This window comes from Plectropomus leopardus, chromosome 19 (assembly GCF_026936395.1).
Source record: "Plectropomus leopardus strain MGB_pleo_1.0 chromosome 19, ASM2693639v1, whole genome shotgun sequence".
In the NCBI taxonomy this organism is placed as follows: domain Eukaryota; kingdom Metazoa; phylum Chordata; class Actinopteri; order Perciformes; family Serranidae; genus Plectropomus; species Plectropomus leopardus.
Window position 1 is genome coordinate 6,971,208 of NC_142194.1, and position 17,673 is coordinate 6,988,880.

The window sequence follows — 17,673 nt, forward strand, 5'->3', positions numbered from 1 at the left end:
TTTGCCACCGCTGAGAAAATCCCGACATTACTCAGAATAATATGCTAATTAATAACATTAACGAATGCAGCGGCTTGCAGCACGGCAGTAATTAAAGCCAGAGCAGCAATATATGATTAACATTCAGCAGATGAAAATGACTATGATTATTCCCACCGATGTTGAGTTCATTAAAAAGCATGTAATCCAAAGGGGATATAAGTGTGGGGTGATATTGCAGATGCAAATGAAATAAGGGAAAGTGCTCAATTATAATTGAACACATAAAAAATGATTGTGAGGAAAGATTGTACTCGGTGTACAAGCAGCCATTTAGACGATTAACATTTACAGATTGCTTCTCGATAAGAAAGAATAATTAAGTGACTTGATATAAGATTTTTAACATAAATAAATTGTTACATATAAATGCTTCTTTATGTCTTTCTCGCTCATACAGTGGCTGTTTTCCTGTCGTACAGTCTGCCCATACGTTCCTTAAATCAATCCAGATGAGCGTCGTTGTGTCCGTAGTGTACAGCAGCTGTTCTGTATTGGTGATTTATCATTTGATTAACTAGAACAAGGCACCCCAGCATATGGTAGAGCTGCTTTTAAGTACGCTGGCACACTTAAAAACACATTAAGCCCAAATGGTAAATAAGAAACACTTGGGTTTATTGTTTCATATTGTTCCTCAATCAGCATGGAAGTTAAATACTCTTGCACTCCTCTTTTCACGGGACGCAGCTCTGTTGACTGAGAAGAAAAGTGGATTCCACCTGATCCATATTAATGTGTAACGGTTTACGGGCAAAGCTTATCTTTTAATGTTTGCCTACCCCTCCTTTTGCAATCACATTAAGCAGCTCTACGCGCCTCGGCATGATGTTTGCATTACAGTCGAGTATAAGAAAGTATCAAGTGTGCGAGGATTACAGTTAAGTGAAGGCTAAGCCCGTACCTGGATCACATTAGACATGGCAAAGCAGCTGGGATCACATGGTGTGCAGAGCAGAGTCATTAATATATTAGGCTGTTCAAAGAACAGGTGGAATATTTTTTAGTGTAGTTAAAATGACTCAAGCATATTGCACACAGGTGGGTTGTGATCGTGTTGGATTATTCATTGTGTTATTTCATGAATATTAGAATTGGCTTGGAAATTAAAACAAATGAAAGTACTATATTAACTAAGTATTTTGGATTCAGTTCAATTTTTTTAATCATGTTTAATGACTTGAGCATCAGAACATTAAAAAACATTGAAGTAGCAGGCCTCTCAATTTTTAATTTTATTTGGTGATTAGTGACGTTATGTTGGTGCAAATGACAACCATCACCAGCGGCAGATTATATCTGCTGTAGCTAATAAACATTAATTCCTTAAGTAACTTACACAGTGGCCCAAATGAAACTTGGCTGCAGTCGTATGGTTAATATGCTATATGCAAGCTGTTGTGTACTTGGTCAAAAATCCCTGGTTAGAGAAAGTACTACTGCAGTTTTCTATTACACATTCAACAAGACACAAAACAGTGCTGCGTCTTCTCGAGTGAAACCAAAGACTGTATATAGAGATTGATAACATGACAGTTCCCCTGAAGTGTAATTTATTTAATCTTGATCGCCCCCTGGTGTTTCTCAGCAGTAAAGGCCATAAAGCCTAACGCCTTTTACTGATGTGGCAGTTTCAGTTAAGTTCCAGCAGGACACCCTGCTCCCTCACCTGGTAGAGTGCATACCTATAGATTGTTTTACGTATTGGTCGAACTACTGTGACGTCACCCACTAGTTTGTGGAGTCCCGTTTTAAAGCCTCAACTTCGGCATTTTGAGTGTTGGCATCTTGGTTTTTTGGAGCCACAAGTGACCATATTTGGGCAAGAGGGTGGAGGAGGGTGAGGTGGATCGGACGGAGAAGCCGAGGACAGATAACCTGTAACTTAGAGTGGCGCGCCCTTCATTATGCATAACTTAAAGGCTTAATAGAATGTAAAAGGGTGAATTATATAAAAATACACACCATGCACACTTGTCATAAATGTTGGCATTATGCAAAAAAACAACCCTGGCATTTAAAGGGTTATAATTATGAAAATTACTGAATATTTTGAATGTACGGACTGATGTATGTTAAAAAAAGAAGTTTAATATTAATGTATAATATATTTTTAAAACCTGATTTTGAGAAATGCATTTTGTGCGCAGAGCAATGCGAGTGTGTGTAATATTAAAGCGGGCCCTAAGGGTTAAAATTAATACTAATTAGTGTGGATGTAGATAAAAACTACACCCTAAACAGATTTGATAAGGATTAGGATTCAGTGCTCCATTACAGTAGAATTAAATGCTTTCAAACCTCTGACACCATATGTTGGTATTGAGAATTAGTAAAAAAAGGTTTAAAAATGTTGCTAGATAACATGATTGTAGAGCAAAAGCAGTGACATCAATCACTGTTGGTTTTGTCTCCCCTGTACTTATGTCCACCCTCAGGGCTCCAAGATCCTACACACATATATTGATTCTCCATCTCGTCTTGTGCTTAATCAAAGCTTTGCCTTCGATGAATGCAATCACTTTTATGATCTCCTAGTTTTACCCTCCATTGTGTGTTCACTCCAGCCCCACTTGGTAAAACCCTGGTCCTCCTCCTCTCTTTCTGAATGGCGCCGTCACCACCTGGTCTCCATTCACTTATTGATTGCCGCAGGCTATGGTGATCATCTGGGTCCGGCTTGGTATTTAGCATTTATAATGCTCCCGTGCTTCAAAAGAGGCCTCCGTAAAGACACCTTCTCTACGCCCCCAAAATATCTGCATGATCCTCCATCAGCATTCACAGGAGATCAAGTTAACCCACCAGAGAAAAGGCCAAGCTGCACACAGGCTTTCTCTACGGGGACTTCTTTCTTTATCATTACGATTATGTGTCAACACTGTGCCCCTTGCCCTCTTTCCTTTGGGACCGGCCCATTTAGGTGTACCGTAGTTATTCCTGCCTTCTCTGTTGACAGTCTGAATATCCAAAGTTGCCAATCAGGGCTATGAAACTCTCTGCGGCCCTCATTTTCTTCCCATCCGCCAGAATCCATCACTCACGGCACAATGGGACAAAGGGGGGCCGTACCGCTGGAGGGTAGTGGGTCTGTTGGGGAGGGTGGTGTGTGAGGTGTATGGGACAGGGTGTTACGGTGGAACTACCCCATTCTCTGGTTTCCAGAAGGGTTAATGACGGCTTGAATGGTTTTCAGCCCCTTCTTCTGAGCTCACGTTATAGCTGGAGATAGGGCTCCTATTGTTGCCTTGTGTCAAAGTGCACTGTGGACAATGCGGACCACAAAGTTCAGGGCTTACCTCTCATGGCCCGAAAGGAACCTATCAGTTTTTCATGTGCAATGGGGTGTGCTGGCACTCCAGGTCTGCTCAATGCACTCTTTGATTCTGCTTTGGGTCGCGGGGACAAAGGGAGAGAAAGTGAGTGTGCGTGTGGGAGGAGACGGGGATTAGGGCCGGCATCAATCTTTAACCTGTGCACCGGGGACACCAAACACAGCTGACGGTGGGTCACACGGCTCTGTCCGCCTCCAGTGCCACAGTGGGTTAACAAATTTTAGCTTTACTCATTAGCTTTGTCCAGTTGCATTCTTCGAGTCAAACATGGTTCAAAGGCCCTTCCTGCTTGGACTGGTATCATATGGGGACCTCAGTCTCCCCCTTGTATGTGTTTCGTGCTGCACATTTGCACAGTATAAGTGAATTTTGTACTTTACCAGAATTTTCTGACATTATTCCCCAGATATGATACCCTCTCTTCTGGTAGAAGAAAAAATAAACACCACACCAGATGTTCTTAACCATCTACATCTGCTTTTATCCAGGTTTGGTGAACGATGAATCCCACCGGATCATAAGTAATCTAATAATTTTATGTTCCTCAAATTAGTTTTTTCCTTATCTTAGTGCTCTTGAACCCTCGAAAAATGCTTTCCCACCTAAGAAAAGAGCAAAAAAATGATAAAAGGGATTCCCGGAAATCAATACGTACCAACAAAATATAAACAAATCTTGGATCCAAACAAAGTGTGTGTACTGTATAGCCTCTTGCATTAGGCCCATAGTCACATTATCAATCTCATCATCTTTGAGATTTCTGTCATCTGATTGATTTAAGCTTGCTTTTTCTGCTAACAAGCAAGATTAAAAACGTATTTTTAATTGTTGATAATTGATGCTTGACTAGGAAAGAAGCAGAAAAAAGGTGCAATAATCTACCACAAATTACTGATTTGCACAGTGTTAATGTTATGCACAACCTCTGTGTTTTTTAAGATATTGTAGGTACTTTTCAGTGGAATATTTAATTGACAAATGACGGATTTAGCAGATTAGCACTGAATTAAGATCACAGACAACATTTGTAGTTATTACAAATTATTAGAGTTCCCTAGCTAATACAAGTCCAGTGTGAATAGAGCTAAAGACTGGCCCAAACACATGCTGAAACATGAAGCTAATGATGAATAAGATTTGTCCTGAAGTGCTCTGGCAAAATTTAGGCAAACTGCTTTGTGAGAATATCTTTGTTGCTTTCTTTTCTTTCTTTTTTTTTTTTTTTGAGATCTGCCATAGTTGGCAATTCTCCAAATATCCTTTCTATGAAGCCATACGTCTGCTTTAAAACACTGACTGGCATTGAAGCTCTCAGATATAACAATCAGTCTGCAGCCTTTGCTGTGCTTAATCAAATCCGCATGGTAATAAATTTTACACTGCAAGGCCCATTACTTCTAATTGGGCCCTAATTTTGCAAATATATATCATGAGTGACATGGGTTAGCCAGGGTTGTTAGACATTTTAGGTAAAGGTGAGACTGAGTAATTGAGGGTCTTTTGGCTGATGCGTCGTAGTCCCATCAGAATTTTATACTGCCATCTTCTCTTGTAGGGTTGAAGCCGCAAAAAATGAGCCCAAAGAAATGCCCCTTTGTGTGGCACGTACCTACTTGCAGGAGTTTTATTTCCAGTTAATGATCCTCATTTAGTTTTTCCTGCCCCCATCAACCACAGCGTGCTGACATTCCTTAACGTCTATAGCTATGCCCTTTAATTTCTGATAAGTGCAAATTGTTCGTGCTGTTCTATGGCCGTGCCAAGTTTAAAGTGTTTTGACAGACTAGTTTTTACAAGCCGTAGCCAAGATTGATGGGGGCTCTAAACCCATTCAACCAGCTCAAGAATCTATGCAAGGTCTGTCTTTGGGTTGAAGCACAGGTGATAACCGCTCACAATCCATCAACTATTAATTACAGTTTATTCTTTTTCAAGAATGTAACTTTAAATTTATGTAGGGTAAAGTCAGGTAATATTGAACAACAGATTAAATGGGGCAAATGAGATATTACATCTTCGGCTGTTCAGATTTTACCAGCCGATCACCAAACGTGATTTATTGTTGTTACAAATTTACTTTAATTTAACGTCAGTCATTTTGATTGGTCTGAGATAACTAGGATGGGCAGAACAAAGAGATTATTGAAACAATCAACCTGCCACATGGCTTACCTTGGAAGTTATTGGACAAGTGATTACCTGTCCAATAACTTCCAAGGTAAGCCATGTGGCGGGTTGATTGTTTCAATTCAATTCAACTGTTGTTGTTTCTTGTTGGCGATAAGAGTGCAATAGCTAAAACCATAATAACAACATAAATGGTTGTAGGATGTGGCATTTAAATATAAGTTTGACTTAGGATCAAAATATTTTCACAAGTCACTTTAGTTTTTTTCCACGTTTTCACAGACGAGGATGCAAACTGTAACTGGGACTTGACTGGTGCACGGTGGCATACACCTGCCAGGAGGTACTTCTAGTTCTGAAGAGAAACCGGCATGGTTTTAGTCTACCAGGTGCCAGAAAAACTCAAGTTATCTTAATGCGTGCCCCCCTGTCATATTGACGTTTTAAGTATTTTTGTCACTTAAAAATATTAAAGATAATGCAGAGAGTCCATGTTAGCCACAAAAGTCAACAATAAAAAATCGTTGCACACTAGCAAGCACGAATGTCAGTCCCATTTTACCTAAACATGTAATCCGAGTGAGGTTGGGGTTGTTGATGTGTCTGAAGGTCCAAAGGTTAGAAAGTATTTTACTTGGCAACATATTTTCTTCATAAAAATACTGCAGAGATCCATAACAAGTTCTAAAAGTAACTCTTAAGGTAGTCTTCAGAGTCCTTTTCCCTGTAATCTACCAAAAAAGTGTCCCAAATTACCTGACTTAACCTTAGCTTTTACTTAATTGGCAATCAACAAGCAACAGTCACTCTCAAGAGTAATTGCAGGTTGAAGTGGCAATATTTCTCAGAAACAAAACTGTATTGTTAACTGCTGCACAAAGTAAAGGCTCTAATGTGGCTCACTGTGTGTGATTTACTGCGTATGAAAGCACTTTCCCTCTTCGCTCCAGGAGCACAGAGGATGTTGAAAAGAGTGAAAAATTGTTAGCAAATGGTGTTAGTTGAAAAATGAGTCCATTAGGTCTAATCAATCTGCCATTATCCTCTTTTAACTGGCAATTTAGTGGGCAAAGGGCTGCCTTGGTGTGAGAGGAAACCTAATGCTATTGTCTCTTTTATAATTCCATCTTTCCTGAAAAGAACCCAAAAGCTTCATTGGAGTCACCAGCAGACCCATCCTTTAACAGGCAAACAGCCCAATTATGTCCCTTCTTACTGAGCAGGATGGCTAATTGGTAGCAGTGGAAGTATAGACCTGAGGAGGAGGCGGAGGAGGGCAGAAAAGAGCTTTTTACAGTGAATGTTTCTTGTGAATGGGGACTCCTCTCCCCCTCACCCTTCCTCATTCCCACTGGCAAAGACAATGTGTTTTTACAACAGCTCATTAATGACAGAATGACTGATTTGATGGTACTTTGAAAGGAAGCCGGGTCTCATTGTTGAGCCACTGTCTCCAGTGGAAAGTTGGTTCATTTTGAGGTGATTGTTGTGGATTAGGGCACTTGCGGCCTCTCAAAGTGGGGGATAACCTCTTTCATTCTGCTTACTCGCATTAGCATCCAAATGTCCCAAATGTCCCCTGAGTGATTTACTGGATTTCTCGAAAGAAATAAACTGTAATTTGCATTTGACTTGTGGGCACTCTTAACTCCAGTACAGCTGTGAGTGTGTGCTGTGAATGTTACCTGATCTTTATAGCCTTAATTTCTGAGCAATTAAACACACTACAGGCTAAAATACGACTCTCACAGGCTTTCACGATTTCTTTCAAAATAAGCTGAAAATTTAGCAAATGCTAAAATGTGGCAATCAAAAATGAGTGTTTTATCTGCACATTATTTTTGTGATTATTTACGTGTTTACTGATGAATATTGGAAGCCTCGAAACATTATCATGCTGCCCTTTATCCTCTCTGCCATGCGTGAGCCTGGAGGGGGTTATGCGTTTGATTTGTGTGTTTTTATCTGTTCACACAAGCTAATCTCACAAACTACTGGAACAATCAGCCTAATATTTGTGTGCACATTTAAGACTGTATAGTGAAGGATCTCTTACGGTTGCGGTGATTCATAATTGTTGAAAAAGTTGTTTTATTGACTGTTTTTATACTGTTATTGACTGTTAGTAGGAGCCACATTTTTTTCAGAAATAAACTCCACTAGAAAACTTAACCAAATTTTGGCCTTCATCATGGCTCCAGCAGGATATTTAGTTAAATGGTTCTGTTTTGAATGTGTTTATCATTGATAAATCCTACTTTGTTGTTAAAACTGTTCAAAGTCCAGTTATTAATGACATGGATCAAAAAATTTTGGCTGTTCAGATGCAGTCAATCATCATAATGCTATTGTTTCTATATTTTACGTACGGTGTCTGTTAGCGGGTATAGACAGGCTGTGTATTTTTAAAATTTTTGGGAGGTATCTGAAACATCCTGCAGCACGTCTACAAGAATTGTCTAGATGGCCAAATCTGTCTGGGCAGTCACGTTGCGGCGATCTGCGCTCTACTGACTGCACTTTTATAAGTGTATTTTTCTTGGATCTTCATGTGTGGGTTTGTATTGGTCTCATGTCTTTAGCTGGGCCGTTGTGGGGTGCTTGTCCTTTTCAGCCACCGTACTTATCCTTAAATGACCCCACTGTCTTGCCATCACAGAAATATATCCCACCATACATGCATACAAAATGTTCTTATTCTTGGAAGTTTATATTTTATGCGTATTTAGGGAAAAAAATACCTTGAGCTGCTGGGCTTAAAGGATGAAACTATCTAAGTATATTAAAGTGTCTTTTTTAATTCACTGGCCTTTTTATCTTGTTATCTGTGGTTTAGTTTTATGTCTTGCCTTTGCAAATGTGACTGAATTCTCAATATGGTTTTCTGTATAAATAAAATTTAGCAGTGAAAACATTTTAATGCAGTTTTTAATTAAATTTAATCTCAATCAGATATAGAAAAAAATCATTTCAGGCCTGCTGTGCTGCTCTCTGAAAATGTCGGTACTACAAATTTGTCCTTATTTGACATCAGACGCTGGTGTTTTAACACTAAAGGGGGCAGCCTGCAGATCTAAAGGAGGTAAAGTGACCTCTCCGTGGTGGTTATCTCAGGGTCGTGACACGTGGAAGCGGGACTCAGCTGGTGCCCACAGCCAGATGACAGAGATGAGGTGACAGGACAGGAACCAAACGGCCCTGCTGTCCACCTGCCGTCTTTCGAACTCACCCCGGTACCAGGGCGCTCCTGCTGAGCGGCACCATGGCAACCAAAGAGCTCCCCGCTGATTGGCCAAGCTGTTACAAATTAGCACATCAGACAGCTTCATAGAGTCATTAGCATATAAAGAGGTGAGCTGAGAGCACAGAGGTGAGATCATTTGGGGCTTCCCCCCGCAGTGCCCCTGGTCGTCTATAATGACCACCGAGCACCTTCACTTGGTCCCTGAACACGGACAACAAGGTGCTCGCTCTGTCACTCATTTGTCACTCCTGCCTGCGGGCTATGGAGGGTCACCAGGGAGAGAGGGGCAGTGTCTAGGAGGGTATAGTCAGGGCCTGTGGGATCAGCTGGGAGACAGTGCCCCGGGGCAGAGAGAGGGCAAAGAGTGCAACATCAGCAACATCGTCACATCACTTTCACCCTCATCATCAACCATTAGCCTTATCGCTGACCTTCCCTCTCCTCACTTCTCATTATATCCTTATGCCAGTTCCACATTTTCCACCTCTTCCTGCTGTATGTGTGTGCCTACAGCAGTGATACTCAACTTGATACTCAAAAATCGTGATTCACACTGGGAATTATTTTTGTACTTTTAGTATACATAAGGTGCCAGAGTGCATAAAATAGAGATTATTTATTAAAAAAGTCCCAGTGGATGATCCCCCGCACGAAGGTCCCAGCTAAGCCCGTAATGTAAAAAATCCTATAAAATGTTCTGAAGTCCTGGAAACATCTTAAATCCTACAAGCAACTTAAAATCATAGCAATGTATCCTTGAAACGCCCTAGAACCTTAGAAACGTCCTAAAATCCTTGAAATGTCCTAAAAACTGGGAAAAGTCCTTAAATCCTAGAAACATACTACAATTCAAGAAATGTCATAAAACCCCAGAAACCTTCTAAAATCCTAGGAACATCCCAAAACCCATGTCATCAAATTCAAGCATTGTCCCAAAAGCCTCGAAATGTCCTAAATTCCTGGAAACATCCTAAAATTCTAGAAACTTTATAAAATCCTAGAAACACATACGGGGCTGCTGCAACTGGCCCCTGGCCTCCTGTCATTTTGCAAAAGTGGCCCCTATGCAAAGCAAGTTGAGTATCCCTGGCCTGCAGTGACAGATGCAGAGCGACCTCCTATAAAAACGCTCTGGCGGGCTTACATTTTAACTACTGTACTCAGGGTCCAAAGGTCAAACAGTAGGCAGTCAATGGGCGGCAGAAGGATCAATTCTTATCATCAGCCTAAATGAGACGGGACATCATTAAAAGCTAGTTTCTGTTAATGAGAAGCACTTCCCAGGGTCCCATCACATTTACCATTAGCTCAATAGTGAATGAACCAAGAGCTCCTATTGATTACACACAACTGAAGAACATGAGCGGCAGCAACGACTCCTAATCCTGTCCGTAGTGATTCTCTGTGATTGTGTTGAGGGCTTATCAATCATAGTTGCCATAGCAGAAAAAACTTACCCCTTTATTCTGCACCATTACTTTTATTTTATGGAGAAAGCATCACTTTTGTCTATTCTATATGAAAAGCTGGCAGACATTCAAAGATGTATCAAAGTTGTATCTCACTTGTGCAATACTACACTGCCCCACATTCTCTGGTGGTACTTCTCTGTTTCCGTAAGCTTTCAAAAAACGTGCACAATGGACTCAATATATGACTGCGTATGTATCTAACATTGAGCATAAATGAGTGCTGACATCTGCTAATTGCCAAAAAAAAACAGTGCCAAGTAGCATGGAAACTCCTCCAGTCAAAGATACCTGCATTTTGTCCCTCTTGTATTCAGATTTAGAGAAAAATGACTATTTGTATAGATTTACTCACAGCTAATCTTCAGTTTAACGCGATGTGTGATTGGCTCACTACTGATGCAGCTACAACCCATTCAGTCTGTGTTGTGTTGAAGTTAAGCAAGGAGTATTTGGCAGTCTGTAGTTCATCGAGCTAAGATGCCACCAATGACACTATACTGTAGTGTCTGATTAAAACAACTGCATAAAATGCAGATGGATTATTTCATGAAAAACCGTGAATATGAGCAACATGATAAACATGGAGAAAACTTCAGGGAGAGCTGCACTGCATTCGCAAGTCCATAAAAAAGGCACCACATGAAGTAGGGTTGTATTATTATGACTGAAATGATAATCTTGATTATTTTGATCAATATTGAGATCACAATTTTGTATCATGATTATTCATTGATTATAGGGACAAAATATTTTAATGACAGTTTCACATTTAAATAAACAAACCAGTGCTTTCACTTTCGTGTTGTGTTACATTCCAGTTAAAATACGAATATTTGCATCAAAATCAGTCTTTTAAGAAGGTTCTTCTTCACCTAAACTTATTGCATGTCCTGTGAATAGATAAACGTTGCTGTATTTTTGATGTTTTAATTTTTTTCTTTTTTACAGTGGTGATGGCGTCACTGTCATAGATGTCTGAGTTGACGCTGGACAAGGACGGGGATTCGGTGAGTTGACATTGTAGACGTTATTCTTTGTGGTCTTCATGCTTTCATCTTTATGCCGATTGTGATGTTTTGACATGTGTTTTAACAAGTTAGTTGTGTTGCTTTGCGGCGCAGACACAAATGTACTCTGCTGAATCTGAAAGACTTCCAAACAACAGATAATAATGCTGGTTTCAGATAATTTCTGTTTTATGCCTCTGCACATGCAACATTCAGCAGCTCTTCAGAAGTGGGGGCTGACTGTAAGTTTAGGAAGCGCTTCATTTGGCATGCTGTGGAGTCCTCTCTGTGAGGAGCATTTATTTTAAACATCAATACAACAGTCATACTCATGTAAAATTGTGGGAAGCCAAAAGCATGATATGTATTAATATTCAATTTATTGTGCAGCCTTGAAATGAAGTACTTAATTTTTTATCTGTATCAGTTCAAGGGTACTGGTCTGTGATTTATTTTAATTTTTTTTAATAATACTGAGCCTTAACGCTTTCTGTATGTGCGCATGATCATTACAAAGGACGTCCTTGTAAAAGACAGTTCTTGTGTCATAACATTAAATCAAAGGTTAGACAAATCTAATATATTTCAAATACTCCTTTTATCTACCTTCAATTTCTTTATGTAATTTCCCTCACTGACTTTGAGGAATGACATAATATTTGCTGTCAGATGCCATCCTTTTGTGCGTCTCGATCCTAATGATTTCTTTAATTACAAGCCTGTGAGACGCAGCAGCCACAGAACAATAGCCCTCAGTGACGGCGCCTCCCATGGTGCAATTAGCTCTCTATACAGCGTCCTGGTGTGTCCTGCAGCTTTCACCTGAGACTAATGATTCTGTAATCCATTATCACTCCTTCAGCTCTCACATCCCTTCTTGTCCTTCGCAATCCCATCCTCCCTCGCAACTTGATTAACAACCTCCCCTTTTTTTGGTGAAAAACCCCCTTTTTATCCCCAATCCATCCTCTGAGTCTAAAACATTTCACTGTGTTTTCTCAGCGCCTTGTTTACTTCCTGTAGCAGGATCCTTCATCCTGAGTGCCGAGTCCACCCCAGGGCTCCACAGCGAACTCTTTCAAGTGTTTCAAGTAGTGTAGGGCACTGAGCTCCCTCTTCAACGCTCTCCTCCTTTTGTCGGGGCGATGTTTATCTCCTTTTTTCTTCTCTGAGCGCTACACTCGCCAGCAGAGAAAGTATCATGTTCTCTCAAGGACACTTGTTTTCTATTTGGTGAGGAATGTTTCTCTTGACTCCTCACCCTTCACCAGAAGCTGTTTGCATATCTGAATACAGAGAGATCCTTTCAACTTGGCCATAGTAGCCGAGAGACAGACAAAATCAGAGGAATTCAAGAGGAAGAGGAGGATGTTTTTGGAATGGATGCCACAAGGGAATAGTAACTGTTAACATCGAATCATTTCCATTATCCAAGAGTACTTAACAAGCCACAACAGAGGATTCCTCAATAGAGGGCCTCTCATTTTTAAAGTGCTTAGCGATGAGTGGTTTGCGAGAGTATTTAATCTCCCATACTGCTGAATATGCTGTATTATAATCACTAGCAGTTAAAATCACTTCTCCAAAACATACAGCCAATACTCTGTTCTTCTTTCTTAAATCACCCCCATTTTTATATCCTTTTAAACAGAGATTGCACTATAGGGCTGCTACAGAGTCCCTTCTCCATGCATTTTTACGCAGTACCAAACAACAATCGTTCATCTCCAATGTGAGATTTTAGACAACATGCTGGCATCATAGAATCAAAAAATGGGGGACATAACGCAACAGCATCTGTCTCTGTCTATAATATACTCGCTGGCAGTACTTTCTAAACAATAGCAATGGCATAATATGACAATAGCAATCATTTACCTGTCCTTGTTACATGGTTTGACATATGATCTTGTCTTATGCTTGGAGGGCAACGAGCTCTTGGACCTCTTGTTTTCCCAATTTATGAAAATTTAAGGCCCCTTTTCTTCTTCTTTGAGTTGACTATTAAGTGCTATCCGCTGCTTTTTAAATCCTGTTTCATTTTTAACAATAATTTCAGGTCATTTTTGTCATCATCCTTTATTAATTTCTTGCAACTTTTGGGAAGTTTTTTAAATCAAGTTGATCATTGCCTTTTTTCTCATTTTTGAAAGAAATCAAACCAATTTGGTCCGGTTTCAAACTGTGAAACAGCTTTAGAGATGTGTCTGAATGTAGCACAAGAAAACTGATGCAGAACTAGGTTTTTCAGGGTTAAAATATCCCTGCATACATGCACTAATTTTGGTGAAAAAGGGCGAACTAAAGGCAAGACAACTCCGTCCTCCCATTCTGCGATTGTACCTTTCATACAGATCGGTGAGGCGGCATAACGGCGTGAAATTCACGCCTTGAATGGCCAGTGTAAAAGGAGCTTTTCAGGCCTCCATTGTAGCAGTCCCCTTCATCACCCCTCCTCAGTGACCCCTCAAAGTGAAGGAGGAAGTCTCCAGATGGTTTAGCACTTGTCAGGGTGACTGCGGTGACCCCAGATGCTGTCCAGATGCAGGTCAGCCGCAGGGTTCAGGACGCTGTCCGAGTGACTTACAGCTTGCTGTAAAAAGCCACCGCTGACAGAAAGGAGACTCTAAAGTCCACCTTGCAGAATGAGCCAAATGTGCATGAAACGCCTTGGAGATTGAGTTCCTTGTTATTGTGTTTAGTTTTCCTCTAACTCGTTTTTGAGAAAGTTGACACTTTAGTCTGTCACAAGAGGTTCTGCTCTGGATCAGTGGAAACGATTTAATGTTTCCAAATGTTTCTGAATTATAGCTCCCTGTCAGCGAAGAAAAACACTGCTACAAATATCCTCGTGTTAACACCTCCAGTGTGTTTTGGTGGCACTTTGCTGTCTGTGCCAAATATTGTGGACCATTAACTTTTGAAGCAGAGCAAATTACCTTTCTGCAAGCACTCGGAGAAACCCAAAGTCACTTTCATGTATGATTAAGACACTTTAAGCAGAATGTAATCAGTTTTTGTTTGGCCGTCGATTTAATATGACTGCTGAATCTCCCGGTGAAGCGCAATTAGCTCCAGTGAAGTGATCAAATGACGCATTAAAGGACTGATGCCCGGCGAGCGGGTGCAGAGATGCAAAAGAAATCGGCAGCATCCACTTTGCTTTAAAACACGTTATGTGCTTATGTTTTTCTTTCCTAATTAACCGGGGGTTCTTTCAATGGTCCCACAGTGCCCAGTGACTGGACTAATAGAAATAAAGGCTCTCTAATGGACTGAGGGCAGACTATATTATTTTGCCCTTCACACTAGCCCCCGGAACACCCCCCAGTCGAGCCACGGCCCATTCTTTAAACAACAGCCGTAAAAGCCAATGAACCGTAGGAATATGTTTGCCATATGGCCTTTGATTGTTAGGGGGAGAAATAGAAGGAGAAGGCAAGAAAGCATAAAGGGGCTGAGTGGTGTGTTGAAGGGGGGGGTGTCCTCAAAATTCCCAGTGCTGCACGAGGCTGCAGAAAAGCCTGTGTGAGTGGTGGCAGTGTGAACATTATCCAGACGTACGTACGTATGTACGTACGTACGTGTGTGTGTGTGTGTGTGTGTGTGTGTGTGTGTGTGTGTGTGTGTGTGTGTGTGTGTGTGTGATTTACAGCGCTGAACTGCAAGTGCAACAGTGTTTCAGGGGCTGAGGGCTGAGGGGTTTTATGCAGGCTCAGAGGGTCAGGCCAACAGAGGGCTGCACAAACCAACAGTCCTTTGCAGACCACTTCAGGTTTTGCACACTTATAGATGCAGACGCACATGCAGACTGTGGCCCATCAACATGTCTCCTTGATAAATGATCCTCTGTTAGATTTTTTAAAAGGAAAACTTAAACGTGAAACTTATATCCTGAAACTTCAGCATGGGCCTGTGTCTTAGTGCATGTTTGTGTGTGTATTTTATCACTCAATTTAACCCATTGATGTAACATTCCAGTGTATAATCCTATAGACTTTTATCATTTTTAATTATCTTATAATTTATATGGGCTGTGGGGATGTAAATATTACCTTGTGAAGCCACTAACATGATTCCATCATTTTAACGATGTACAGTTTTGCGTTTGAACTGTTCGGTCATCATCTACCACCAAATATTTTTCAAATGAAGTAAATAGGGTTCTTCTAATGAGTTTTTCATTGTTGATAAATCTGTCAATTATTTTCTTAATTAATCTGTGAGTTTCTTCTTCTATAAAATGCCAGATTTTTTTTAAGTGTCCCAAAGCGAAAATAATGTCCCCAGTTGTTTTGTTTCATCCATAACCCAAGGATATTCGGTTACCGTCATAGAGGAGTAAAGAATCAGAAAATATTCATTTAAGAAGCTGGAATCAGAGAATTTTTTTCTCTTTAAGAAAAATTCAAATGAATTAATAAATTAGTTGGTCAATTATTTAAATAGCTTATTATCTGCTCACTTTCCAAAATTCCATTGGTTTAAAGCTGTAGTTGGTAACTTATATAGAAATAGATTTTTGTCATGTTTGCTTGAACTTTCACTAAATCAACACATTAGCACATGAGACAGATAGTCTGACAAAACTCCTCGTACTTCTAATGGCATTTGCCATAATCTATCACGGACTGAGGAAAACAACCATTCAGAGTGGAGCAGTCAATCACGCCATGAACTTCAACTGTCAAACTGCAGTGATGAACAAATATGAGTCAAGACTTTGTTACTGCATTGCCTATTATTTACCTAAAGTGTTTTCAGGAACATATTTCTGTGAAATCTTCAGCTGTAAAATGTGAGCCGCTTGCCGTGTTTAAAACATTTGAGCTGAAAGAAAACACCACCAACCGGCTGGAGCAAAACGTTCTTATTTTACACCTTAACAGTGCTCTAAAATATGTTTCTGAAAACACTTGAAGCGGGAAATAATGCAGTGACAGAATCTTGACACATATTAGCTGCATTAGAGACTCCACGGCTCTGACTGGTGGGATGAGGAACATGTTTTTTGTCATAGTCCTTCTTCCCGAAAAAGGTTACCCACTGTATCTTTAATAATTTGTCTATTTTATTAAAGAAATAATCATCAGATCATCAAAATATAATCAAAATAACGGTTTGTTGAAGCCCCACTGTTCATTAAAATTGTTACAGCAAACGTAAAAAAATAATATAATACCAAATATGGGCAAAATTCAGACATGAATACCACTGTAAAGCAAGGTTATTTATTTACTTACTAAGATGGTGCATATTAAATCAAAACATCATTTGCATTTTCTTATTGGTTTCTGAGTTAAAAGATTAAAATAATTCACTGTATTCTGCGGTTAATATTCTTTTCTGCATATATAATAGTGTTTAGGGATATTTGTGTGGAACTGATATCAGATTGGACTTCACAGAGTTTAATTTTAATGCGCTGGTGTGTGAAGCTTGTGGCTTGTGTACTGCATGCATGTAGAGTACACTATATATTTCCTCTTTGTTCTGTTTCCATGAATGCATAATACAGTACGGTTGGATATTCATGCCCCTGCGTCCTGTCTTATCTTCCCCCGGCCCTGCTCCTTTGTCCTGGGATTCCTCAGCTTTCCCGGCTACACGGGCACTTACCAGTCCGACAGTCCCCTCGCTATCAGCCGGGCCCCGCTATCTCCTGATGGGCCACGGCTGACACTCCATTGAGAGCAGATTACAGCCTCCGTCTTTGTTCCACTAATCACCCTGTCTCTACTCCATGTACATGAATGGTGATTTCAGGACATGCAAAAGCTGGGAAAGTAGCTGACTAATTAGGTTTACTAATCACAGTTTCATTAGCCTTTAGGTCTGAATCTCTGTGTTTCTAAGGACAGAAAGATTTTTTTTTCTTTTTTGGAGCCTTTTCAGCTCAATTATTCAAAAGGAAAGTGATATCATAATTAGGAGCTGCATATGTGCCTTTCAGAGCTGTAAATAAATCATTTGGGTATTCATCTCAGGGTGTCCTTTAAGAGCTTGAGGACATGCTTTGTGTTGGTGGCTGAGTCAGTTTTGTCACTGCAGAAGAAAGAAGAGATTTCACACAGACAATGTCCAGATAGTGGCAGCAAAGCTCATGCTTGGCACTGAAGCAAACGCTTCGAAAACAGGATGCAAAGTGTTATTATGTACAATTTTAGTATAATTTTAGCTGTTTTTCTTAGCTAGAGAGGCTGCTGAAATACTCTCAACTGCATGACAAGACACTACATCAGAGATACTCAGCTTGCTTTGTTTAGGGTCCACTTTTGCAAAATGACAGGAGACCAGGGGTCAGTCACAGCAGCCCCATACATGTTTCTAGGACTTTAAGACGTTTCCAGGACTTCAGGATGTTTTGAGAATTTTTGAGCATTTCTTGTAATAGATAAAGATCCAGTTGTGGTTGATGTACCTGAAACCTGTACTTCTAACCTATACTG

The 17,673-nt window shown here is 40.2% G+C and overlaps 1 long non-coding RNA gene across 1 annotated transcript in view; it reads left to right on the plus strand.

Moving 5' to 3' along the window:
• Window positions 1-17,673, plus strand: part of LOC148186293 (uncharacterized) — a 154,093-nt gene that overhangs the window by 27,813 nt on the left and 108,607 nt on the right. Inside the window, exon 2 of the long non-coding RNA XR_015774945.1 lies at window positions 11,166-11,224. This is a non-coding gene — a long non-coding RNA (uncharacterized LOC148186293). The remainder of the gene's footprint in view (window positions 1-11,165; window positions 11,225-17,673) is intronic.